Source organism: Alexandromys fortis, unplaced genomic scaffold (assembly GCF_014885135.2).
Source record: "Alexandromys fortis isolate MF-2015 unplaced genomic scaffold, M_Fortis_MF-2015_v1.1 scaffold_13, whole genome shotgun sequence".
Taxonomy (NCBI): domain Eukaryota; kingdom Metazoa; phylum Chordata; class Mammalia; order Rodentia; family Cricetidae; genus Alexandromys; species Alexandromys fortis.
In genome coordinates this window covers 7,318,328-7,343,173 of record NW_026067908.1, presented here as the reverse complement: position 1 = coordinate 7,343,173, position 24,846 = coordinate 7,318,328, and the positions used below count along the sequence as shown (strand labels likewise).

General features: G+C 46.9%; 1 protein-coding gene and 1 long non-coding RNA gene across 2 annotated transcripts in view; one reads left to right on the top strand and one right to left on the bottom strand.

Moving 5' to 3' along the window:
• Positions 1–24,846, bottom strand: part of LOC126498032 (uncharacterized) — a 505,230-nt gene that overhangs the window by 45,965 nt on the left and 434,419 nt on the right. The gene's annotated exons all lie outside the window — the stretch shown is intronic.
• The window catches only part of Plpp3 (phospholipid phosphatase 3), a 77,011-nt gene that overhangs the window by 1,039 nt on the left and 51,126 nt on the right, over positions 1–24,846 (top strand). The gene's annotated exons all lie outside the window — the stretch shown is intronic.

The following is a 24,846-nucleotide window of genomic DNA, read 5'->3' as shown; positions in this document are numbered from 1 at the left end:
CAAGCTGGCCGTGTCACTCGCTGCTCGCTAGACTGAAAGCCCCCGGGGAGGGAGGGCGACCGGATTGGGCTCTTCCCAGCCGGGTCTTGAGCACCGAGGAGCACGTCACTTGTTGAGCGCCTACTGTATGCTAGGTGGTTGGTAGCTTCGCGGGCATCAGTTTTAAACCAGCTCACTCCCTGATTTGTGCAGGCAGGGGCTAGGAGTTGGGTTCACCCAGAAGGCCACTGAGGGAAAGCTAGCCATGGTCTTGCTTGGGGATTAAAGTTGAACTGCACTCCCTCAAAGTTGAGGCGCTAGCGCACGTCTGTTTCTGCAGAACAGATGTAAACTCCAGCTGGAAGGGTGGTGGGATTCAAAGGAGGTGGGGGGGGGATTTATTGAACCAGGCTCGGGGGAGAGAAACGACGCGAATCCACCGTAGGAGTAAAAATAGGACTTTTTTTTTTTCTCTTAAGCGAATTTTGATGTAAACCAAAGTGTGCAAAACTTGTCACCAAAGCCTTGCCCCTCTGCCTCTAGATGGATGTGCCACCTCAATGCCCCCTTGGCCTCAGTTTCCCCCTCAGTTGAGTGAGTGGGTTCAAGTAGATGGTCTGTGAGGCCCCTTCCTGCATTAAGAACTCGGATGCCGTCCAGGAGCTGTTCTGCCAACACTGCTAACTGAAGAAACATCTGTGTTCCCCGTCCAGCTCCCCACAAATAGAACTCCTGCATGGAGGCTCCGGTCCCCTTGGAAGGGAATTATTCCGCAGATTGTACCACCCTGGGTTTGCTGCCTTGTCTAGGACTCTTAGGCGCTGACCTCTTGCTCTTGCCCAACTACCCTCCGAGAATTTTGTGAGCCGGTGGCTTTCTTAGAATTTAAAATTAAGTATGGCCCTCTTCAGACTGAGGCGGTTGAAAGTAAGATTGCAGTCCGTGAAAGGGAAGGGAGCTTGTAGTTACTGTGGATCCCCTTCCCGGCTCAGTGATGCTAAGTAGAGTTGCTGTCACCGGCTGGCCTACCTTCCTGGTGGCAAGCAGGCTTATTAGAATGCAGAGGGAGAGAGATGAATTGTTGAGTTTTTTAGGATCCTCCCAGGTTGGGGGGGGGGGACTGTGCGGGGGAGAGGGGATAATACGGCCAAAGTACTGAAAAGGTTGAAGCTGTCTGTGTGCTACAAACTTGTCTGAGTTCTCCTGGGGTTTGAGTGTGTCCTCGGGAGGTGGGATTAGCGCTTTCACTGCAGGAGGAGAAAAGCCCCCTGCCTCTGCTTTAGCATTAGGAAAGCTGGATCCCCTCCCCCCATGTGTTCCTTGCTCTAGCATCTGCACACTCTTCTGGCCCAGCCAGAAGGGGGGGTTGCTCTCAGAGATGCTGCATTCTTAGAAAAACCAGTGTTGAGCCATGTGCAGAGAGCAATATCTGTCAACTATAGTGTAAGCAGGGGCAATGACACCCCGATATGCTTTCCTGTGTATTGAGGGTGGAATGAAAGGGTGTGTGGTGTCTGTGCCCATCTCTCCAGAGAGAAAATCCCAAACCAGTTGTCCAACTTAAACATACGCACCAACTATATTTCAGCATCACTGGTTAAATAGCTCCTAACACCGCTCATTGGAAAAACTATCTGAAAGATTACCACGTATCTTGAGGTGGTTATGCAACATAACTCTGGCTTCCAAAAGAAGACTTAATAATACAACATGTGATTCTAATATTCTACACACTGCAATCCTAAAAAAAAATGTTTCTACTTGGTTCAGTTTTTTTTGCCCAAGACTGTCAGTATGATTTAATTTTTCTACAGCTTATTGATCATATGGTCTGCATTACAGGGTACTAATATATTAGGAAGAAAGACAGTTTTCTGTTTATTCTCCCATAGGAATATTGACCAAGCTTCGTCTCCTAGTATCTGGAAAAACTAAAAGCTGATGTGCTCTGTGCCTGTTGTGCAAGTGGAAATATGCAAGGCGTTTAACTTGCTTCAGATACCTTCTCAGAATGTTAAAATTCTGGGCGAAAACCAAAAAGTCCACTCTTGTTTGAAGGTCAAAAGAATGTGACGGCTGAGAACCCCTGCCGGGAGCTTACCCCCCCNNCCCCCCCCCCCCCCCCCCCCCCCCCCCCCCCCCCCCCCCCCGTCAACAGTTACCTTTGTCCATTGATTGCTTTTAAATACAATTGCAAATCTTTGCATGGTAGATTTTCTGAAGTCTCTTTTGCTTTTGTTTCAATTAAGCACTCCCTTATGACCTTTTTTTTTTCTTCTTCACATTAGTTCTGGTGTATGGAGTTCCAGGAGACCCACAGAGATTTCTTTCCTATTGTCTAAGTTTTTTGTTCGTCTCTTGAAAACATAAATCATTTAATATGCTTTTCCCTGTACCACCTAGAAAGCCATCTCCGTGGTATAGACCAGAAAAAGTTCCTATCACGGTAGGAAGAACAGATTATCAAAGACTAGATCGTCCCCAATTCTCAGTGGGCGGAAGTGGAGTTCTTTATCCCATTTGGAGATTGCTGAAGTTCAGGCCCCACGAAAATCTTCTAGCTCGGTTGCAGAGCAGCCTGCCTCTTAATCCTCATTGCGTTTCCAGGTATCCTTTTGGACCAAAGCAGGAGGATAAATGATGTCTAACTCTTCGGTCAGCAATACAGAACGGGGTGGTCAACAACCACACCATTCAATCTGGCTCCTCTAAAATGTTGACAGTTTTGATTTGCAACAGCTGGGATAAGAACCTTAGAGCTGGTTCCATATGTGGTATACATAGTTTCACTGTTACTGTTCGCATAGTATTCATGATTACTGTTGCACTGTTGATGATGAGAGGGGCAGGGGGTGTAGAGAACAGAATGGAACCCTGCCACATAGAAGCCAAGGTTTCTTAGGTGGTGGCTGGCTGATCCCAAATCTAGTTGCGTGTTGGTAGACACACTGATTTTTCATGAACTTTACATTTTCCCCCCTGCAAAATGACTTGTTTAGTGGGATTATGTCTAAATTCCCGGGTCACCATTGAATACTCTGGGATCCAAATCTCACAGAGAGGAAAAACAGATGGTTTTTCGAGACAGGGTTTCTCTGTGTCACTTCATTGCCTGCCCTGGAACTAACTCTTGTAGACCAGGCTGGCCTTGAACTCAGAGAACCTCCTGTCTCTGCCTCCCAAGTGCTGGAATTAAAGGCGTGTGCCACCACTGCCCGGCTTCACATTTTGGCATTTTCTAGGGACTGTTGAAAAAAAAAAAAAAAAAAAAAGGAGCCCAGAGGTCTGAGGTTCCGATCTTGTATTAACTTGTCACTGTGTGGTTTGGGCAAATTCACTTGAACTTTCTGTGTAAGGATTTCTTTCTATGACCGCAAAGGAGAGAAGCTAGATCACCTTAAACTGACTCTTCACAGTTTTGTGACTATGCCGGCAGATAGGCTGGAAGACCCTCAGATCTGACCGAAGAAATAATGAAGAAAATTAGCCTAACTTGGTGTTAACTGGAAGGTTCCCCTCCTCTTGGCTGCATGGGTCCTTTGACCTGCTTTCTGGAATTCATAGTAATCAAAAGCACACAAGTAAACAAGCCCAGCCCAGGCCTCTCTTGTTCTTGTGGCTCTGTTATTGTGTTTACTGCCGTTTGAAATCACTCAATGAAGCAGTCTTGGTTTTGATAACTTAATGTACCATGGAGCCACAGAATATAGGAACAAATTTTCCTCGAATCCGCTGTTGAGCCACCCAGCCAACTATCTTGCATGCATTGCAACAAACATGAGGGTAGCCTGCGCTTCGTCAGTTAGACACGGCTGGCTTTTCCAGGACGGTGGAAAACCTATGTCCTTATTGTCCAAAATTGCCGCCCACTTGTACTACCCATTTTCTTTTCCTTAAAGTTTCCTTAAGAGACACCTTGGAGGTAGCTGCCTGGGTGGGAGATCTCCAAAATGGCAGTTGGTGGCCCTTCTATTTATAGCCCTTTGCACGCCTGTCGATTTGAGATTTGTTGTCCCTTCCTCTGCAGTTGTCTTGGTTGGCAAAGCCCAGTTGGTCACAGCGTGATGCTGATGACACCGTAGTCAAGGCTTCCTCTCTGTGTAGGTAGTAATATTTTGGGAGAAGCCCCACCTCTCTAGTCAGTTTGGCTCTGTACAGCATCGAGAGGAATCTTTAATGTGGGTAGGGTCCCTTACGTCCTTGTTTAATCAACTCACCTGATGCGAGAACCAGCTGGTGTGAGATACAAATTCTACATTTCCCCAGGGGCTTTGGGCAGGCCCTGGGATCCTGTATTTTTATAAAATCCTTGGCTGATTTTTATCAAGCCACTTTTAGAATCACTGTGTTGTGTAACAACTCGATGTCTTAAGGGCGGTTGAATTATGCAGTGGGCCTTTTTGTCCCTGCACTGAACGTTCCAGCACTTTCTGCATTGTTAGCTGTGTTTTGGGTTTGTTGTTGACCATGCTTCTGTCTCTTCTGAGACGTGGAATTGGTGTGTGAGGGAAAGGTGAACCGGGCGTACATGAGATTGCTAAGTAGAGGCTTAAAAAGCTCCAAGTTAATTTGACAGAGTCTTGGGAAAACAGGCAGGTTGCAGAGTCCCTGGGATTGAGACTGCGAGGGGGCATAAAGCTCACACCCATAGGTATGATTTGGACAAATGTCACTTGACCTCTTCGGGCTTCAGTTTCCTCCTGTGTAAAGTCAGCAAAGAGGGGGGACAGGCCTGTGTCCTGAAGCTGAGGTGAGAGATGGGTTTGCAAAGTTAGAAAGTGTGTTCTTAACGTCAGGGGCCCTGCTGCCGTGGTCTGTGTTAGTAATGATAGCATTTTCAACTCAACTCCTCTACTTTCCTTAACCCTCCAGGGTTCTGTGGCAAAGCCCCCCCCCCTTTTTCTTGTTTTTGCAAAGTTTCCTGAAACTTATTAAAGGGAAAAGGTCTGAGGAAGAGAAGTTGACTGAATGGACGTGAATGGTTTCCATTAGCTGAAGAAACAGTGGCAGGTTTCTGACCTGTCTGGAAAGGTCAAAGGGCAGGCACCTCGGTCACCTTCGGTGGCTGATGTTCTCTTCCTTTGTAAAAGAGATGGTTCTAACATCTGAGGGAAAAAAACACAAACTCTTTTAGGAAGGGTGGAGAGGATGGGAACAAATGACCCATTTGGGGTCTTTTACTTCTATTTGTCCTGTGGCAGTGCAGGGGAAGCTGACTGGAAGTTCCAAGAACCCCAGCTTTGGAAATGAATAAATAAAATGCTTGCTCCCTGGAGGGCTCTTTGTTAAGGAAAGGGGTACCAGGCTACTTATCTGGGCCAATCACGTGGTTGGATAGTGATGCTAAGCTGGGGAAGCCGAAGGCCAGAGCAGTACCTGCTGCTGCTGGTCACCACACCCTCTTGGGGCTTTGTGTCCTTCCTCACCTTCCACTTTTCAGGACAGCCCAAGGAAGATGTGCTCCAAAGTCCAAATATGTGTGGCCCGTTCTACAGGGCTCTGAACAGGCTGCAGGAACCTTAAACACCTTGACAGTAGAGTTGCTGGCACTCGTACCTAACCAACTGTGTATCCATTTAAGGTGGACTCAGACTCTCTGTGGCCATGATAATAAACCGCTGGGACAGTTCTCCATTTCCTAGATTCACGAAATCTTTAGAATTTTGTTGTCTTGTCAACAATACCAAGATTATTAGTATATTTTTTATCTCAATCATGAAAACACAGGTCTTTCTGGGGGTGGAGAGCCTGAGAAGAGAAACCCAAGCTTTACAGTCAGAGCCCAGGTGCGCTCTCAAGCTCTCTCTCTGTCTCTCTCTCTCTGTCTCTCTCTCTCCCTCCCACTCTCTCTCTGTCTCTGTCTCTCTGTCTCTCTGTCTCTCTGTCTCTCTCTCTCTCTCTCTCTCTCTCTCTCTCTCTCTCTCTCAGCTCCGTTATACTATGATCTGACCCCACTGAGGCCTCTTCTCTCATGGCAGCACAATGCCCTGCTCACCTGAGGCCTGGACTGGCTAGTAATTGCCACTGGGTTGTGAAGGAGTAGGAGGAGAAACAAGGCCTTGCCTTTCTGATACTCCCGTGTTTGAAATTGGATACCTTTCATGTGGCTCAGCTCTGAGAGTCTTCCATTATTTCCCTTGCTGTGTGTCAGTCAAAAGAGGAACGAGACAAACAGGTTTCACTTTTAGTCCACTTCCCTGTGTGAGGCCGGAGGCTCCTGGGGTGAGTTTGGAGGACGAGGCATTTTTTAATATGTTCCTTTTCTTCCGACTGGTACTTGTACTAGAAGGTGCCTCAGCTTGCTGCTGACTGATTGGAGCTTGAACAGGCATGGCAGTTTTACAATGTATCCCAGGAGAAAAGAAAAGAAACTCAGTGCTTCCAAAGATTGGGCTTTTTAAAATGTTCCTGAACAATTCTTGCGGTAGAACTTATTCTCATCTTCTCAAGGATGAAACGGAGTCTGGAACTTAACAATTTACTGAAGATCATATGTTGACTGAACATGCTAACATTCAAAGGCAAGGGTGGCCTTATCTTTGAATGCCTTCTTAGTACTGTTCTTTGCGTAGGTCCAGGTAAATTTATAAGTTATGATCTGCATTAAAATCTCCACGCGTCAACCTTACCAAACAACAAGGGCAAGAGCCGTGCCCATGGGCAAGCCTTTGAAAGACCCGGTTGATTTCTGCGTGCTTTCAAAGTCCATATTGTAATCAGGGTATTGATGGTTGTGTTTTTGAGGTTTGTCACAAATTAACAAAATTATATGCCTGGAGAGTTTTGCAGAGAAATGCAAATCAGGATAAGTGCCTTGTCATAATAAGCAGTGTGCGCTGGTTCCTGTGTATGTATCCCTGAAGTGCATAATACACAATTACACTGACATGAAGGAAGCCAGGCTTATTGATGCCATCTCTATACCTTCCCCCCACCTCCAATTAGTTTGCGGAGTCAATCTGTATAATTTCTAGAGAGGGATTTCACCAAGTCTGTGTTTGCACCTGCCTTTCAAGTCTTGTCATCTACAAGTACCTACTGTGGGCATGGGGTCCTAGGTTTCCCCAAAGGAATTTCCAAGCTAGGGGAGGGGAAACAGCCCTTGGTTGATAATGACAGGAGAGCCTTAAAGGAGGGCCTGCAGAAACACAGCAGGGGATGATGGCGCTGAGGGCACCTAACTGGGTGCTGGAGGAGAGGGGAGGGAGAGGCTGGGGGTGTCACGTGGTCCATTTGCACGGGAGGACCAGGGAGAGAGTGGGCCAGTGGTGTGGCTAGAAAAGAGGTTAATGACAGACTGAAAAAAGGGGGCTGGAAATGACCATCAGCTGGGGACCTTGGGCATTATTTGAGAGGACCAGTAGAATAATGGTAGTTTTATCTTTGTCGTTTGTTTTCCTTTTATTACGGGAATGTTCGTACAGTTACCAATGGTAATCTTGCAGCTCTGCTAGGTTCTATAGTAGCTCCACATTTGGGGGAGGAATTGCCATGCTGTTTTGAGGTGGCTACAGTGTTCCACAAACCTAAGTCCTTTACAGTGGGAGAGGAAGTTAGAAAAGTTTTACAGAGGTCTTTGAAATTAGTATAATTGTGAAAAGTTCTGAAAAGAGGATTAATCTATTATAATCTAACTCAGGTTGGGGAGACAGATCTCTGGCTTGGAGACTTGGGGGGACTTGAGGCAAGTGAGAGCTGAGCCTAGGGCGGTGAGGACACAAGGGAGAAGGACGTGGCAAAGACAGCACAGGTACCCCCCCCCCCTCCCCGGGGCTTCTGGTTGGGAGCCTGGAAACTGAGGTGAGGTCAGCCTCCTGTTCTGCACTCGACCTATGGCACCTACAGAGGAAAGCCTTGTGGTATGACTAGTGGATGTTTCTCTGTGTGTCGCCCCACAGCAAAACTAAGACTGCAAGTCACCTGCTTGTTCCGCCCCGGACATCAGATTCAAATGCCCCTTGAAAAGAACAAACCGGAAACCCTCCTGGTTTTGTGTAAGGGTTTTTCTCATGTTATAATGATATTTAAGAAACAGTTTTGTTGAGGTGTTATTCACAACACCTGGTGATGCAGCCATTTAAGACTTAAGGCCCACAATCCATTGGGTTTTATTGTCACCGAATTAAACAGTTATTCCCATAACCAACTGCAGGGTTTATCTCCGTAGAAAGAGATTGATCTTTACTAATCCTTCCCCATTCCTGTGCACCTCTCCCAGGTCTTAACAACCACTAATCACTTTTTCTCCCATAGATTTGTTTATTCTGGATATCTCACATCAATCAACAGTATGCTATGAGGTCTTCTGTAATTGGCTTCTTTCACTTAATGTTTTAAAGTCCCATCCATATCATAGCATGTATCAGTAAGTACTTTATTGCCAGATAATAATCCATTTATGGATATACCATGTTTAGTTTATATACTTATTATTTGATGTCTCTACTGGTTATTCCCATTTGGGGTTTTTATGAATAGGAAGAGCAGCCTTGTGTTTTCAGTTCTCATAGATCTATAGATTGAAGAGTGGAATTGCTTGATCATATTATCAGATGTTTAACTTTTTGAGGAACTGCCAAATTACTTCCATCACGTCTGCACCACTTTCGATTAATTAACTTTTGTAAAAAGAAAAAAAAGAGTTTTACTAGAGGTCTTGGGGATTAGGATAGTTGTGAAATCACACCTCAGCATCGTTTTTGTTCTTAAGGGCATTTTCCCACGAAGAAACAGACTCTTTAATCCTTTAAGTTGCTGGGTTTAAGACCAGTGAGCAGAGAACAGTATTCTGACTGAGATAGAGGCTGGGTGGTCCGACCCACCCCCCTGCTGAGTAACACCTTTAAGTCCAGTTTACCGACTGAACTTTCCAAGTGAAACACAAAACAAAGCAATAACAACAACGACAAAAGGACCCACTCCAGAGTTTCTTGAAAACTGTGTGGAAGTTCATATATTAAAACCTTTCTATTCCTAGAACATGGTTGATACAGTCTTCAGACCACACAGTACAAATCCATCTGTTTGGCCTCGTTCCTCCCCTCCCCCACCGGATAAACCTATAATCACCATCTTAGAACTGAGTGGCTTCCTATCACTGAGACTCACGTGCTGGACGTCGGGAGATATTGAAGAAGATAAGGCAATCACAAGACCTCAGGAATCCGATGACGTCACGTCACGGTAAAAATGCCCTAAGCATCAAGCATTAATGTGTGGCACGTGAAAGCATATTTAAAGAGGGGGAAGGAAAGAGAATCTTAGTAATTGTTAGCTGCTTCCCACGATGGCTCCTGGCTCCGTGTTTCCAGAATCAGAATGAAGCGAATGCTGACCATTGCCTCCTCCTCCCAGAAAGGGCAAGGGACTTGCTGAGGCTCACTCGGCTCGTGTTTGCGGGGACTTGAACTGAAGTCTGACTAAATAATGACAGTTGCTTACGTGTATTGGGTATTTGCTGTGGGCTTCTCACCAGGTCAAGTGCTATGCGTACATCCTGAAATGCCAATCACGTTTAGCTCCATTTTATAGAAGTTCAGAGAGGTTGAACTAACTCCCCTCTGGTGCAGTCCGAGTGTTTCAGGACCGGGCTGATATGTCTGACTGGTGAGGCTGTTTTTCACCACTTGGCTCTCCTGCTTATGTTTTCAGACTGTGTGTGAAGCTCTGGCTTCCCACTTCTACCCCCCAGCCTGCTTTTCTATCAGTCTGTGGAGGCCAAATTGTCCAAAAGCGAGTTAGATTTGTGATTCTCATCCTGAGGTTTCTTTGGACCCATTAAGGTCAGGTTAAGGCAACCATGGGACATCCTATGACTGTTGGGATAACTCAGAAGGAGCTAATGTATACTGTATTTTACTAACAACTAACTTGCAAAGACTGACTTGGAGAGAGAGAGAGTGCACTAGTTAAGAGCATTGGCAGCTCTTGTAGTGAACCTAGGTTCAATGTCTAGCACCCACATAATGGCTCACTGACCTCTAGTTTGGGGCAGTGGCGGCAGGGGTGGTGGTGGGTGTTCCAATGCCCTCTTCTGGCCTCTGTGGGCACTTCACACACATGGTACACAGATATAAGATAAAATAATATAAAATAAGTGGTTTTTTTTTTTAGCCCTAGCAGCTGCCTAGACTAGTCCGTGCATCAGCGTTCTAAACATAATTTGAGTGACACCTGCCAGTTCACTATGGGTCTGCTCCTTATTTTTGGCCATCAGGAGATGCAGTTGGTTCCCTTCATGCTTTGCCTAACAAAAGTAGAGAATGATTGACAATATTTCTAGACGTAATGAGGGAGAGGGCAGGAAGAAGCTCCCAGGGATCTTCACTGCAGGAAATGCTGGTACCTTGAAAGAAGTAAAAGCTCTGAATTAAGAAGGGAAGCGTACTGGCTGGCTCCTGGAGCCCTATGGGAAGGCTTTCTGAGGGGTGGGAGGGCCTTGAACTAGAGCCCCTTTGGAGCTTACACCAGGCAGCAGTAATGGGTCACTTTGCTAGTGACGCTTTTTGTGCCGCAGGTTCAGTCCGCTGTCGCGGTAAGTTTTGAGCTTCTCTGGTTAGTGTCTGCGGATGCAGCTCGCTCATTAAAGGGAGTAAATGGAACTTCTCCTCTTGGCCTCTTCCCCACAAATGACCCACATTGTTATAAAGTTAGCAACCACCAACAGGAAGTGGCAGAAATGTTTCTCAGCCGCACAGCCCATTTCATTAGACAGTTGCCCAAAGGGGCTGTTTTGGTCAATTTGGCCTCCGTAGGCTTCTAGGGAGGAACAGCCTAGCACATCGTTCCTCATCTTCGCATTTTGCTGACATCCCGCCCTCTGTGGCTGTTTTGATTAAAGGCCTAGTGCTTTGTTCTGCAGCAACTGAGTAGTCTGTGCTCCTGAGGGGGAACTTCTAGAAAGCTGAGATTTTAACAATGTTTCCCGAGGTGTTACCAACTTACCAGAGAGTCTTTTGTTCAGGGGCTTCTCATTGAAATCTATTCAGAGAGCAGTTCCACTGGCCTGGCAGGAGGGCTAGTGGGCTCCTCTCTCCTTTGTGACGGATTGCTCTCGGAAAGGCCTGAACTTGAGGCATTGTCTGAGTGCAGAGCTCCTCCGGAGTGACTGGGAAAATAAAATATACATCTTGGGTCAAAGCATTCACAGTCCAGGGCTTTCCACCCCTGGGCGAAATGCGCTGTCATGAATATTAGATGTAATTTTCCTGAGTCCGTGGCTGGCGCTGAGAAACTCTGCTGTGAGTTTGCCTTAAGCTGATGGTTCGCAGTTGTGCTTGCCCCCACTGTGAAACTGAGGATTTATTACCAATTAATAATCTTTCACTGAAGAATTCTTCCAAATGACGTGCTGTACGTCTGAGAGTTTGTTTGGGTTTAGGTATTCTGTCTTGCTTCAATTAGTTTTTCTCACTGTAGATCCCTCTAGCTTCCCCCTCCCCCCAGAGCTAACAAACACACACACTCCTCCCCCCCCCACCCCGTCACGACACATGACACCTGGGGTAGCATTGTCTTCAGTCAGCTGGAAAAGGCTAGGAAGTGGATGTTTGAACACTGCCCTGTAGTCAAACGCATCATCCTCTCATCAGCTCTCACAGCCTGAAGGACCCGCAGTCCTCTAATTGATGCTATGGATGAGGTGGCTGCTGTTCAGGGAGACTGAGTGACAGGTCTCGGGACAGAAAATGGCGGCACTCTCGGTCCTGAACCAAGCAACCAATACCTACATTCTTTTCTCCAACCATGAAGAGTGGCATTTGGACTGGCGCTGTCACTAACAAGCATATGACTAAAATGAACGAGTCGGAATGTCTTGAAAGGGCCTGTAACGTATGTAAGTTTGACTTGGGGTTTTAAAGCCCCCTGTCCATGTTAGTATTTCCTGTTCCTGTGTAGGTTCTCAAGAGAATAGCGGCGAGACTCTGAACTTCAGGCTGGAAGGACACGGGTTTCACTGAGTCCTCATTATGTGGCGAGCTGTGCACTAAGACACTTCATGCATTATTAACTTACTTGAATTTCACAACAGCCCTGTGCGGGAGGAGACCAGCATTCATTTCAGTTCTTTCTCTTTTTCTTTTTTTTTTTTTTCCCCCAGAAAGCTGGTCAACAGGGTGGGTCTCAGCTCCTATTGGTGGCTGGTGACACACTGCATTAATAATTCAACTAGTTCATCTCTAGCAGCGGTCATTTACTGAGATTCCCAGGAAAGTGCAGTTTTCAGATCCCCCTTGAGCTGGTCGCCGGGCCCTATGTCCACTTCCGTTACACGTATACTGAAGAGAACAGGAGCTTCGGAGAGATCTGTTCAGAAGAAACGATGAGAGAGCCCGCACAAGTTTCGTGCAGAAGTGGGGTGACTTTTCTGCCGAGGAATAGCAGTTTCTGAGTCCAGTGTTGATGCCCCCTTCTTATCCATCTTCTCCAAAGGAGTTAAAAAGCCAGGGAGTAGAATGCTTTGACTGAAGCAGACTGCGCTTTGGAAAAGACCACCGAGTGTTTCCCAGGCTTTTGTGGGGCTCCTATTCAGCGGGGATTTCAATGGTGCTCTGATTAGCATGAGACCAAGTGTATAAAGTAGGCCTTTTTACCCTCCTAAAAGAAGTTCTGTGGTATTCCTTTCCAAGGGGGTTGGCAGAAAGCTTTGACAAACACAGACCCATGGAGAAGCTAAACGGGGCCGTGAGCAGTCCCATTTTGCACACATCCCTCACGCTTAGAATGCAGAGCAGAATCGCTACGGATGCGCATCTTAGGAACCACAGCAAGGCTCTTCCTGCCCTGCTCATGGATGAACAGGAAATGCCCAGAAGGCACCTGGGAAAGGGGATCCCTGGCTGTCTCTGTGTCCGAAAGCCACCGTGGAGAACATTCCTGAGTGTGGCTGGCCAGCTTCTCTTTTCCCTTTGTTTAGTGTGCAGTGCCTTGGGGAAGAGGCCGAGAAATCCACTAGGGTGGAGCCCGCTCTGAAGGAGCAAGCGAGAAGACAGTTACACAGCAGTTGGTGAGCCCAGCCAGGTGTTTGGATCTGATACTTTAATGAAATGATAAAAGTTAAAGGTCTACGCGGCAGCCTGTTGCTGCCCAGGCTCGATATTTGAGGTCTTCACTGGGGAACCTCGGGCAGATTGCTGCCATTTGGTGAGCGGTAAAATGAGGATGAGCTGTTGAGACAGATAGTGTACCACGGGAACAGGAAGTGCTTTGAAACCCTAAATTCATATTGGTGACGTGCGTGCAGTTCTGTCCTGAAACGCGCCCTCTTCTCTCTGTTGTCCCCGTTTCTGAAAACTGTCCTTGCAGATTGTATTTCTCGGTGGCAGTCCATCCATAGTCATCCTTGGGGCCAAGGTTGTGCTTAAGGACAGCCATTCTGAACACCCAGGCACCTCTTCTCGGACCAGTGTTCCGTGGCTGGAAAGTCAGTACGCCTGAGAACCTTCAGAATTGGTCTCCGCCTTGCCTTCTGTCTGCCACCCCTCCTGCTCCTCCCTTCCTTCTCATCTCTGCCCTCCCTCACTGCACGCTTGTGCTTCAGGTGTGTGGATTGGATGGCTTTCCCAGCCTTCCCCATACCTCCTCATTCTTCGTCCCTATGAGGGAGGAATGTGCTGCCCAGTTCTTGGTAGTCAAGTTCGCAATTGTTTCCTCTGGGCAAACTTCACCTTATTGTGGATCTTACGCCACTTTGTGTTGATCTTTCTTTCTTTTATTTTATTTGTGTGTGTGTGTGTGTGTGTTGATCTTTCTAATGTAAAAGAAATAAAATTTAAAGAATGGGTTTGCCTTGTACTTTGGTGCCATCTTTCTAAATTTGAAGTTTCTTTTACTAAACAGCTCTCAAATTTTTATTGAAAACTATATAAATAAAAACAGCATTCTAGACAGTTGGGCCATAAAGCCAGAGAGGACAATACACTTTTTGTTTTCGTATAATTTACAATCTCAAGGTAGCCACTGACACAATACCTGTTTTTTTTTTTCCTATAAAGAGCTACACTATTAAGTGTAATTATAAAGCTAAGTTCTGCTTCATACCTGCTTCCTGTAAGTCACCGTGATGAAATGGAAAGACACGTCACTGGCTAGAGCTGGTGACAGCCTATACTAGCCTAAGGAATTCGAGAGACTGTGAGTGTGACCTAACTTAAGAGAACTTAGGCTTTTAAATTTAGCGTTTATATTATCGTATGATATGGTGAACTTGGTCAGCTAAAATGAATTTGTGCTAACCATGATGGCTTCTTTAATAAAAAAAAAAAAGTTTAACCTATTTCACTCTAGCCTTACCTTGTAGCGGGTTTTGAACAGGATGGGCCAGCCCTCTACCCTTGAGTTACATTACCATTTGCCAAAACCACTATTAGAGAAATGATGCCCCAGCTGGAAGAACAAAAATTATCTCCACTTATGTCCTGACTTTGACTAACTCACTGACTGGGGCTGTGCTCGCCAAATGACTTGCCCTTGCTGCGTGGTGACTCTTGTTCTGTTACTTCAAACAGTGTCCACTTCCTTGCTTTCGTACCTACTGGAAAGCCATTAAAATGACTGAGTGCAAGGCCAGCCTGAGCTACACTGAGCGACCCTGGATCAAAGAACCCAGGCACCACCACGGCCACCACGGTGACCCTGGAGGGTGGATCCTCGTCACATTTGCCTTTTAGCTGCTTGTCTGCATCAGTCCTGTGTCTCATGGTTCTGAGGGGACTGAGATCAAAGAAAGAAGCGCGGACAGGGTCCAGCCCGCATTGCCTTCCTTCCAGGGTTTGTTCTTTTGTTCAGGTACATGGTATCCACGTGGAAATGGCGTGTCACTCCAACTTTACAGATGCTAAGACAGACGGAAAGATGGCACAAGAGGTCAGGTGTTAGGGAATTAACCTTGGATCTGTGCTTCTTATTTCAAAGCTCTCATTCGGGTCGTCCTCCCGCTCCTCCGTCACCAAGTACACAACCCGTCCAGCTACTTCCCCCATTAATATCAAACTTTCTGTTCAAAAGATCCTGTTAATTAATATAAAATCAGTCTTCTTATTGTTTTAACCCAGTACTGTTTGGTACACTGTAGGCAAGTAACGGTATCCTAATAGTCATCATCGTATCAAATTGTTTATAATTTTAAGAATCCATATGACCCACACTAGCTTTGCAGATTTAATGATCTCATGAAGAACGAGATGTGGTCCCTGCCCTCGGTATGTTTGGTGGCATGAATGTGCCATGTACTCCGTGCAGAAGTAGCAGGCTCCAGGGGTTATTAGCCGTATACTGGGAAGGGGGTTGAAGGAAGAATGCTAAAGGCCGTAAGTAATAGTGCCACTGTTTGTCAAGGAAGGGGCGCACCGTTGAAGCCATCTTGGCAGAGTGCTTCCTCTGATAGCAATATCAATGACCACTCTTTAGCGTAATCTTCGAATGCCTAACATAGAGGACTCAAGCATCAAGAAGTCTCCCATTTTACCCTTACTTTATAGGTGGGAAAACTATACTTGGAGAAGTTAGATGTCCCAGAAAATGGGTAGACTCCAGGGGAAAGAAGGTCAAATCCATAGAGGAGACATGTTTAAGCATCTCTGTAACTGCTAGATTTGGTTATTCTGTTAAATTAGCTGTAATTTCGGGTGTCAGTGGTCTACAAAGCCCTGGAAACCTTAATGGCATCCCAAAGCACAGTAATATTGTAAAAGAGAGGAGTGACCCTCATTCACCTTCTCTTCCTGTCATCGTCATCACCACCCCACCCCCCACAGACACGGCTACATTCAGGAGTCTGCTTCTTTTGACTCCAGGTTGCCATCTACCTTCACGATCAGTCTTAGCTTTTCTAGAGAAATGACACGCACTTCAGTACATCTAGCCTCTGTCCACACACTCCTTCCTCCCCAGCGGGCTGCAGAAGGAGAACCCATTCTGATAGCTGGTTGTTACCCACACCTTACCCCATCACTACTCAACCTGAGCACTTAAACATCATGATGTCAAAGCCACGGCAGCCCTGGTGCCAGTTAGTACCCTTAAACAAATCATCTGCAATCGTGTCTAGATTTCCTGACCTAATGGCATCTAGTATCTTCAGAAGTCGTCAGGGATAAAAAGGCACGTGCCCACGAGACAAGGTTAGTTCACTGGAGATTTCGATAGTTAAATCGCTAGATGTTGTCACTGAGAGGACAGATGACACAATTTCCCATCATAATTCCCATAGTCAGGAATTAAAGTTCCAAACTTTAAGACGCAGTGTGCTACAATAGCGTCAGGCTTGTTTGAGTTCAAATTTTGGGTCATTTGCTAGCTTTTTTTTGTTTTTGTTTTTTCAAGATGGGTTTTCAAGATGGGTTTCTCAAGATGGGTAGCTTTGGAGCCTGTCACGGAACTCGCTCTGTAGACCAGGCTGGCCTTGAACTCACAGAGATCCGCCTGTCTCTGCCTCTTGAGTTCTGGGATTCGACAACAGACCTCTCCGAACTTTTTTTGTCTGTGGAGTGGGGATGGGAATTTTCACATTGCAGGCTGTCAGGAGATTGGGAGGTGCCTAGCCACGCTGGGTTCTTTGATTATTATTGTGCCCTGGCCCTGGAAGTGTTTGGGAACAGCTAGGTCTCCTAGATGATTGGCAAGCTTTAGAAGGAGGGTACCCACTGAATTTGCAGGCGGTGTGCTCTAAGTGTGTTTGGACCCGGCGTGTACGACCTTTAAAAAAAGCGTCCTGGAGCCTCCCCGGGAGTGAGCTGGTGGCTGTGCAGATGGCGTTCTCCTCCAGCTGCTCTCCTGAAGGTGTGTTCCAGGTGGGGAGGCCGCGGTGAAAATGTGTCTGTGATGCATTCCAGTGTTCTGATGCAAAACCTGCCTGGGAGATTGAGCAGAGCATATTAACTGATATCATTTGAAGTTGATTAAAACTATCTCCTTAATTAAGTATGGGGGAACAAGAAGTTCTCAGTCCTCTGGTAGCAATTAAAGACTGGAGCGTCGATTTGAAGTTGTTTTTGCAGCCCTTAAAATAATACCCCCTCCTCTCCCTCCCCTGAAAAGCGTTTCTTAGCTAGAGACATTCCCTCACATTGAGGTTTGTGAAAGCTGTTAAGGACCACAAACCTGCTGGCAAGTTCTCTACCACCAAGGCTTCAGAGTTCTCAAAAGCTAGGGGTTCAAGCTCAGGATACGCTGATTGGGAAAGAGAGCCTAAACAAAGGGCCCTTTGAGGCAGGAAGCTGAGCTTTGGCTTCAGCACAGAGCACTGTGGGATTGGAATGGTGCCCCGGGACTTGCCGAGAAGAGGGATTCGGGCGATCGAAGGAGGAAGTATAAAGTTTCCCCATACAGTGAGGGGTTCTGCTGGAACCCTGGAAAGTTGGTCTCAGAGGCTACCTGTCATCTGCCAGCCCAGTTGGCACACTCTATAAAACCTGGACTTGACAGCACTCTCTGTCTTTGCCCAGAAAGGGGAGCCATCCATAAAGGTCCGTGGATATTATATTGCCTTCTTAGTAAGGGTATCTCACTAGGAGATCAGAGGTTTCCTTACAAGGCCCAGAGCCATCACTGTAATCAATGCATTGTCCCGCCACGCCACTGAATCACCCGGTATATATTGACTGCCCGCTTTATACTAACCAGGCTGCCGTGGCTGCAAAACTTACAAGACACAATTTCTACTCAGGGGTTCAGGGGCTCTGTGACTGGGAGGTGAGGAGCAGAAGGTACAGAGACAGATTTCTGGAAGAACAGTTCCTACTACACGTATTCCCAGCCTCCACCAGGCTCCAGCCTCCTAGCTGGGTTTTGTATTGGATCTTGCTGCAAGTAAGACTTGCAATGCTCATCACTGCACATATCCTAAAGGACAGCAAGCCAACGAACAGTGAATAGCAGGGACTTTGAGATAAGGGCCGTTGACATGGGAGATGATTCCCCCTCCCTGCCCACCGTGTGTGTGTGAGAGAGAGAGAACTTTACTTATGCAGCAGAATCTTCCTTGACCAGAAAGGATCCACTTCCTGTCAACTCTGTGGTAAGATGCTGGGTAAAGGGAGCAAACAATAGGAATACCTAAGGAAACGGATGGGTTTGTCGGAAGCATTGGCAGCAGGACGGGCGTACTCTGGGTGGGCCTGGGTCAGTGACACCACCGCCCCAAAGAGGAGCAGAGGCTGTCTTCGTGTATGCATTTGAGAACTGATTCTGCTGAACAGATCAAGTTCAACCAGGCAAGATGGTACAAATTTTCGTAAATTAGGAATATCTGTCGTGTGCTTCCTCCATCCCCCAAACGTGTATCCGTGATCCGAGCAAATGTGTACCAGTGATCCGAGAATGGAAACCTCTGAGTCTGGAGGTACAGGAGCCTAGAATCTGCAGACAGATGCCCAACATAATCTAGAAGTCACTGGGACGCGGGAGTGGATTGGTCCCCAGTGTGGATTGACACCACAGGAAGCCTTTTGACAGCTGGACCTGGCCAGAGCTACAGCAACTTTCTGGTTAACTGAAGGATGTTTAGCAGAGAATTTTCGGCTGTTGTGTTTAGAGGTTATGCACAGAACTTACTACAATGTTTGTGTGTCAGTAAAGTTTAGAGAAAATGCTCTATTTCTATGTGTAAGTGGAGAGGCATTCATGAGAAGCAGGTGTCTGTAGAATCTCGGCAGGAAACTCTGAGGGAGGCAGCCCGTCTACTTACTAAGTCCCTAATACAGTACTCGAGTCACCCAATAAAAATTGAAAAAAAAAAATAGAAACTGTCCATTTTTTTTCCTGTCACTAACATGTACTTTTAGCCTTTTGTCTAAAGTTAATTTCCATTATTGATGCTTTAAGTTATATCAACCAAAATTTGGAAAAGAAAAATCACACATAATCTGCCATTTAGTACATTTCCGGGAAGTTTATTTCATGGTCTTGTCAATGGCCATTTCCGTTTCGCAAGACCCCTTCTTATATGCCCTGCAATCTTGTTCCGGTGTGCAGATTTCTCATTTCTAAGGACATCGATTTGACTGGATTAGGACTCACTGCTGTCAGTCATTTGTCTAGATTGTCTAGAGAGGCTGTCTGAGTTAGTTCGCACTAAGGACTTCCACGGGAATTCTGGGTGGGGGTATGCTTCAACCTGGAACCTCCCCTCATATACATGGAAGGAAGTTGGGGCCCGAGATATAACATGCAATTTGACTTTAGGCGTGTCTGCCTCTGCAATGGTATGTTTTCATCATATCCTGTTTCCTACTCAGGAGTTGGAAAGGCCACGAACAGGGGAAAACTGTCTCTTTTGATTCTAATTTGATTGGCAGGAGACAGTGTTTGATGGTTATTAACTTTACATGCAACTGATTTGGACCTGCACCGTGATGCTATTTAAAAACCAGGTTAAATACAGCGTGCCAGGCGTAGCTGAAACTTAAATTACAGTTGTGCACTTGTGAAGCCTTGTTGGCGCGCAAGGCCCATTCCTTTGAAAAAGCCAGCAAATACAGTGACCGATAGACTATTTGGCATCCTCATAATTCCCTGGTGATTGGACTACATTCCAAGGAAAAACTGGTGTTAGATATTGGTCCTTGTTCTTCCGCCCTTCTTTTCCTCCTCTTCCCCCTCCTCTCCTTCCTGTCCTCAATCTCCTCCTCTTCTCTGCATCCCCCCCCCCCAGATTTTGGCTTCTTTCTCTTGCATAAATGACTTCAATAGACCACATTTATACCTACTGTGTGTACGCACAGATATGCTTCAGTAGTCTGAGGGAAGCCTAGGAAGCAAGAAGGCAACAAGCAGTGAATGTTCCCAGACACCCCTGGTCTTCAGGGTGTGGGGTTCACAGGGAGGTGGAAACTCCTGCCAGACCTGATGGGCAGACGCTGCTGATGGTGCCCGCCTCGGGGAGCGGCAACTGCACCTATCTTGGTGTCAAGCCCCACTAAAATCGAAGACTTTTTCCATCGACAGCGCTCCGGCAAATGAACTAAGGATTCCTGTGATTCCCCCTCTGTGCTTTGTTGATTGCAAGTGCTTGATATTTATTAGAAGTCAGCGCAGGAAGAGAGAATGAACAAATTATGGGACAGCGATGGGGCTAGCAGTAATCTGGGGAACTTCCAAGGACATTCCATTCAAAACTGCATCGAGTAGGCGTTAGAAAACTTCCCATCTTCCCTTAGCATTGAGATGAGCATTGGAAACCTGTCTTGTTTTATTTTTTTTATTTTTATTTTTTGATTCTTCGAGACAGGGTTTCTCTGTAGTTTTTGGAGCCTGTCCTGGAACTAGCTCTTGTAGACCAGGCTGGCCTCGAACTCACAGAGATCCGCCTGCTTCTGCCTCCCGAGTGCTGGGATTAAAGGCGTGCGCCACCACCACCCAGCCTACCTGTCTTGTTTTATAGAAATTTGTTTATATAATTTTGCATATACTATCGCTTGCTTTAAAGGGACAAAGGGCCCCCTTGGTGGTCCTCGTCCTCTTTAATGTATTACGTAGTCAAAACCGTGAGAAACAAACAGTCGTCGCCGTGAATCAGTGCTGTTCGCGTTCACGTGTACACACACACTAGCCTTGAGCAACTCCTGCGGATTACTCCTCCCGGCCCCATTTTACACATGGTCTAGAAGTTTGTGCAGATCCCTTAATGGCAGATCAGAACACCAAACTCAAATTGATTTTGCCCCAAAGCCTGTACTCTGTTTGGATATTTGCAGTCACTCAAATTTCATAAAAACAGGAAAAATGGCCAAAAAGCTGTGTGTTTCGTGTTTAGTTTCTACATGTGTCACAATGGATCCCCTTCTACACTAAGTAACACTTGTTTGTCTCCCTTATATGGAGGATTCCCCGCGTTCTCAGATGTACCAGTTCCTGAGCCGTCTGTGTACCGGGGGTTCTCAGAGCATCCCCACATCCTCTCTTATTTCTCCCGTGTCTCTGGGAGGCCAAGGGACTTGTTAAAGGTGAAGGCCAGACCCCAGGTGCATGACCCCAGAATCCACTCGTTCATGGGGACACTGTACTAGTGTTCAGAAATCCCTTGCTGACAAATAGATTTGTCTGTTGACTCGTCAGTTCTAATCTAGACCCAGGTGGACTGTGGAAGGACTTATCCTTTGTGCTGAGGTCACCTGAAGGTGTCTGTGTAAGGGGACATGAGCTGTCTGCTTAGAGAGGTGTGTGGGGCCAAGATGGAGCCAGCTTCCTATGCCCTTGGAGAGTATGTGGTGTTTGAGTTGTGCTGTCTAGGATCTGGAGTGGCAGAGCAGTGACGGGGCCTTAGCTCATCTCATTCCGGGTGGAAGGGGATGGGTGTGGAATGTCCATGCTATCCATGGGAGGTCACACAGCTTGGTTGCCCGGAGCCCAGCTGACTCTACCTCCCTTGCTACATACCATTGCCCATACAGCCACCAAAGTGGCCTTTCTCAACCCTGCCTGCCAAGCCACTCCCTTCCCGAGCCTGCGGAGTATCCAGCATTGGAGAGGGGATGCATATTAAACACGGGGCCTGCAGGTGAAAAGCTCAGTCTTGTTTGAAAACTGCAATGGATCAGTCCGCTTAGAATGCTTAGAGATGACTGCGGCCAGCATTTCTTAAAGAACCTTCAGCTAGTCCCATATCCTTGTGGGTTGTACAATGTAACCGTGAACTTTACTGAAGGCTCTGGGTGGCATGTTCCTGTTGAACTCGAGTGGGAATGACCCGCAAGTTCACCCTTTCTCTCCACTCAATAAAGAGGCCCAAAGAGGCAAAGGGACTTTTTAAAATCACCAAGGACCTTGGGCCGCCAAGCCCTGGCTCTGGCTCTGGCGCTTTCTGCCACAGAGACCTTCTGCTTCATTCCTGGCCCTCTGTCTGGAGACCAGGCCATCAGAAGTCATGAACTTTCTCAAACTTTCCCTCCTAAAAAGCCTCTGGTGTCTGGCTCCCAGAATCATCCTTTGTCTTTCTGGAAGATATTTTGGCAAAGCGTTTGAAAACTTCGCTCCTACCCAGGCAAAAGAGAGAGGGTAGGGAGATTGTGGGTTTGAGTCCTCACGGGGCTTTTGCAGGTGATCTACTGGGGAAGGTTAGCCCTTGGAGGCTACAGCCCTGTTTTAAGTCCTCTCAGCATTTCCCAGCTCCAGTAGCCAACAGCTGCTCAGGAAATATTTGCTATTCAATACAGTTTAAAATTCTGTCTAGTGTATGTATAGGTGAATCACATTATATATAAATATATCCATACATATTTTTTGTAGATAGTTTTTCTAGCTCAGGGTAGCATTTTCTAAACAGCTGCTAAATCACCTTGGTATAATCAATCACCTTAAAAATAAGAATTTTCGGTCTGGGGATGTAGCTCAGTGGTAGAGTGCTTGATTACCTTGATTTATTCCCAAACACTAAGAGGGATGATGGAAGAGGAGAGGGAGGATATTCATTCATCCCCATCTCCTTGTTGCTATTTTGATTGAGTGCTTGAGTAGGTCTAGGCAGAGCCCAGATTCTTAGCATTATTTTATATTATTTTTTTAATGAGTGCCCCTGGTAGTGATTGTCTGAAGTTGAGAATTAGTGCCCAGTTAGAGCCCTGCTCGATCCCACCTCTGCCATCTAGTGCAGACAGGAGCATGGGCACTAGCTTTCGGGTCTGGCCTCTTAACACAAACAGAACCCGGTGTGCACAGGGCTACAGCAAGGTTCTATCCAGAACAATGGCCCAGTATGCCTTGTGTCAGATGGAGAGAGGCAATGGAGAGAAATGACTTGCAAGCCTAATTAGGCCCACTCCCCAGTTCTCAAACCTACAACTCTAAGCCCCCTGCTAATTGGCAGTCCCTTAATAGATTAGGGCTTGGCAACAGGCTTGCGTGTTATTATAAACCACACACAGAAAAACCCAGTGGCTGAGGAACTCCTGCCAAGGCCAGGCCTGGGTTTTTGTGAGGCTTTTGAAGTGTACTGGACTTTCAGTATTTTGTATAGTCAGTGTACTGAAAGGGAATCAAACCGTTCCTTTGGACGGGATTTGTGAAGGGCGAGTTGGGTGAATAATTAATTCCCGGAGACCCATTCTGTCATTTTGATGGACAAGCCGCAGCCCACATATGCAGCTTGTTCTCAGGAGCACCAGCAGCCCCTGGCTTATTTCTCACTGACCTGCCCCTTTCCTAGCAATAGCTCCCTCCCCTCTGTGCTTCCAAAGGAGGGGGAGGAAGATGTCTCAGCAACGCACCTGCTCCGGGACTGGCTGCTCCGGGCGCCATATCAGGAAATCCCCTCTATATAGCCTTTCAAGACTGCAGGACCTGTTTTGCAGCTGAGGACCGTGAGTCCTAAGAATTCACCTGGTCTGTGTCATGATGCCTTGACTTGGCCAAAGTGTGAAGGACTGTACCTAAGCCTGCTAGTCCCACCTGCACAAAAACAAATCAACACCCCTACCCCCTCCCGCCCCAGACCAGTTTTGATTTTCTTTTTTTAGTGACTTTATGTGGCTGTGACACAGTATTCTTTGATTAGATGGTACAAAGGGTTACTATAAAATTTCCCCGAGCTGGGCGGTGGTGGCGCACGCCTTTAATCCCAGCACTTGGGAGGCAGAGGCAGCGGATCTCTGTGAGTTCGAGACTAGCCTGGTGTACAAGAGCTAGTTCCAGGACAGACTCCAAAGCCACAGAGAAACCCTGTCTCGAAAAACCAAAAAAAAAAAAAAAATTTCCCCTTCCCACCTCGCAGGATAGCACCTTCCTTCTACACTAGGCCATCCATGGCAGAGTGTAGTGTAGCATTGTGCTGGGGACAGAGATGCTGGAGTTTGTGGCTCTGCAAGCATCTTGGCTCCCAGATGCACAATCCCGTATCCCCCATCCCTTCTTGATCCTATCACCTCACACTTTTCTCTTGTCTTACCAATTAGATTCTGCTCGGGGATCCTTCCCTTTCTTTTCAAGTCCATTTCCACAAAGGGAGGAGCAGAAGTGGAGGATGATGTGATAGTCACAAATCCTCCCGCGTCTCTGGCACACATACCAGGCGTCTCTCATGGCAATGCCATGGTGAAGGGGAATAATATTGCTTGGCATTTTGCCCTCCAAAAAGAAGTGTATGTGTGTGTTTGGGGGAGGGGGTTTGGGTGGGAGGGGAAAGATAGGCAGAAAGAACAGTGGGGACTTTGTAACTTACTTCAGCCCAGGGTCAGGTGGGTAGGGTCATAAGGAAGGAGGGGGTTAGAGAGGCCTGGAACCTCCCCTCCCTGGGCTTTGCTATCCCCTTCCCTCTCTGCTTGAGGGAAGTTGTAAGGGAAAAAAAAATAAGGGAGTTTTCTGTTTGGATTTGTAAGAAGGATTCTGGACATTGTGTCCCTCCGAGGGATGCTGGCTCCATGCTGCTTTGCAAGGATTAAGGACCTGGCTTCCAGAGCCACTGAAGAAACACCCCCAGGAAGAACCCTTTCTCTCCACAGCTGAAAATTGCGTCCCAGGGCTTTGGCTTCCTGGAGAGTCTTGGCTGGAGAGCCTTTCCTGGAACAATGGGGTTCCTATAGCAAGCCACCTAGGAGTTAGTGGCCACAGCCAGCTCTCCCTAGGGTATGGAAATGCCTGCATTTTGTTGTCCCCATACTGGAGGGGTAGGGAGCCCCCCCAACTAAGGGCAGCCCCAGAGCACCTGGATTTCTATTTATATGAGAGGCACCCCTCACAGCTCCCTAAGACAGACAAGCTTGACAGCTGCCCAGTTCTGCAGAAAGTCAGGTGACCCCTGCTGTCCCCTGTTGTGCTGCTGGGGGGGGGGGGGGGGCCTCTTTATAAAGCCTGGGAATTCACAGAGGTCCACCTGCCTCTGTCTCTTAGATGATAGAATAAAAGATGTGCACCACAATAACCAGGCTCAGTTTCTTG